The sequence below is a fragment of the Octopus bimaculoides genome, chromosome 30, assembly GCF_001194135.2.
Source record: "Octopus bimaculoides isolate UCB-OBI-ISO-001 chromosome 30, ASM119413v2, whole genome shotgun sequence".
NCBI classification, from domain to species: domain Eukaryota; kingdom Metazoa; phylum Mollusca; class Cephalopoda; order Octopoda; family Octopodidae; genus Octopus; species Octopus bimaculoides.
Window position 1 is genome coordinate 4,984,024 of NC_069010.1, and position 2,722 is coordinate 4,986,745.

At 37.3% G+C, this 2,722-nt stretch overlaps 1 long non-coding RNA gene across 1 annotated transcript in view; it reads left to right on the forward strand.

Annotated features, from left to right (window-relative positions):
• LOC106876314 (uncharacterized) overlaps positions 1–2,281 on the forward strand; it is a 7,932-nt gene extending 5,651 nt beyond the window's left edge. Inside the window, exons 2-3 of the long non-coding RNA XR_001410230.2 lie at positions 1,465–1,529; positions 2,121–2,281. This is a non-coding gene — a long non-coding RNA (uncharacterized LOC106876314). The remainder of the gene's footprint in view (positions 1–1,464; positions 1,530–2,120) is intronic.
• Positions 2,282–2,722: the final 441 nt, after the last annotated feature.

Genomic DNA, 2,722 nt, shown 5'->3' on the forward strand with positions numbered 1-2,722 from the left:
TATATATATATATATATATATATATATATATATTTGTGTGTGTCATTATGTATGTGTCTTTGTGGCTGTGTTTGTTCCCACCACCACCATCACCATGACAGCTGGTATTGGTGTGTTCATGCACACGTAACTTAGCGGTTTGGCAAAAGACACTGATAGAATAAGTACCAGGCTTAAAACAAAAAAAAAAAAAGATAAATAGATAAAAAATCTTCAAGGTAGTACTCCAGCATGGCCTCACCCTAATGACTGAAACAAAGTAAAATATAAAAGACACACACACACACACACACACACACACACACACATTCCTTGTAGTTTGAGAAACATCACTTGTTTATTTGTGTGTGTGTACCAAAAACCATCTTCTCCTCTCATTAAAGATGGAGAAAAATATGGACGAAGATGATAGCAGTGATGATGTTGGTTGGCTATTTTATGACTATCAAGAATCCACTGACCATTGTCCAGCTACTACAGTCCTTGCAGCTGTAGTTCTATAATGAATGTTCTCTGTCCATTTTCTGTCGAGTTTCGACAGAGCCAGTCGCTTGTTATTCGTTCGTTTGTTCAGCTGTGTTGCTCTTTCCATTTTTACTCCCACAACGCATCTGTCTGTGTGTGTACACAGCTATATGTACACACACATACACGCACACACTCTTTTTACACACTCTCATCTACGCACACACGCCTATACACGTTCTCACACTTATACGCATTTTCACACATGCGTGCACACACATGTACACTCTCTTTCACACACATATGTACACAGTTTCATACACACTTTCACATACACACACACATACACGCATGAACACATTTTCACATACACACTTTTTCATACACACACACACTTGCACATATACACACTCTTTCATACACACACACACACACACACACACACACGCAAAATCTCCCACGCCACAGATGCACACAGAAACACATACTTACATATACACACGCATACACACACACACAAACATCACATATTTACATGTCTTACACCATTCACATACACATATACACCCTTTCTCTTTTACCTTAGACACACACACATTTTCTGTTTCTTATATATATATGTGTGTGTGTGTGTTGTGTGTGTGTGTCTGTGTTTGTCCCCCCCCCCCACCATTGCTTAACAACTGATGTTGGTGTGTTTACGTCCCCATAACTTAGCGGTTCAGCAAATGAGTGGACGATAGAACAAGGACTAGGCTTACAAAGAATAAGTCCTGGAGTTGATTAGTTCGACTAAAGCCGGTGCTCCAGCATGGCCACACTCAAATAACTGAAACAAGTAAAAGAATAGAAGAATATATATATATATTTATACTCACACACACATACATATGCACATACACACACACACATGTGCGTGTGTGTGTGTGTGTATTCTATTTATCTGTTGTTCTATTTACCTACCTATTTACCTGATTTCATATCTTGACACTTTTCCAGGACCTTAGCTACACAAACGCCACCTGCTGGTTTCTACGGACTATGAACATCGGAAGCCCCTATTAGTAAGTATTTGCTTCAACAATTCTTAAAAATTCCTGCATCTGAACCCACCTTTTCTGGTTTCTAAACCTTCTTATTTTTTTTTTTAACTTTGCCCCTATGGGTCTGTCCTGATAAATAGACTTTCCAATGATGACCAATTCATCTAATTTGACACGGGAATAATTTGGTGTTGTGAAACTGTGGTAGCTATAACAACATCAACAACTTCGTTGTATATATCTATATATATATGTGCGTTTGTGTGTCTGTGTTTGTCCCCCCCAACATCACTTGACAACCGATGCTGGTGTGTTTACGTCCCCGTAACTTAGCGGTTCGGCAAAAGAGACCAATAGAATAAGTACTAGGCTTACAAAGAATAAGTCCTGGGGTCGATTTGCTTGACTAGAGGCGGTGCTCCAGCATGGCCGCAGTCAAATGACTGAAACAAGTAAAAGAGAGAGAATATATATTTATATATACACACTTCACATACAATATTGTATTTACATAGAAAATGGTTGACCATGATTTTGAAGTTTCAGTTATATATGACCCTCATATAAATGCATGTGTGTTTAAAATTTGCAATGTCCTTTCTCTGTTTGCAGTTATCCATATCAAATGGGCCCAACACCAGTTCCACCTATCTACGGAGCACCACTACAAGCAGTTAAAATTGAACCGGATTCCAATCTAGCAAAAATGATGAAAGGCAAGAGGAAAATCAAGTCAGAACCCATTGAGGAGTGAGTGCCATATTTGTATTCATGTTATATTTGAATTCAAGATCTGACTGTGTGTTTATGTGTGTGTGTTTTTGACTGAGCCTGTATGTCTCATTCAGTTTGTCTAAATTTGTTGTTATATTTAAAATCAATTGAAAGAAACACAGAGCATCTCAACAGAGATATGGTAACAAAAGGCTTAAAATATATAATAGAGAAACAATTCTTAACCCTTTTGATACCAACCTGGTTGAAACCACCTCTGGCTCTGCAGTACAAATATCCTGTTTTCATAAGATTTGAATTAAAATCTTCCACCAAACCTTAGTCACAATTTATGTTCCTAACACTAGCTTAATGATAACTGAGTTATTTTACTAAATTCTTTGTTATATTTAAAATTAATTGAAAGAAACACAGAGCATCTCAACAGAGATATGGTAACAAAAGGGTTAAAATATATAATAGAGAAACAATTCTTAACC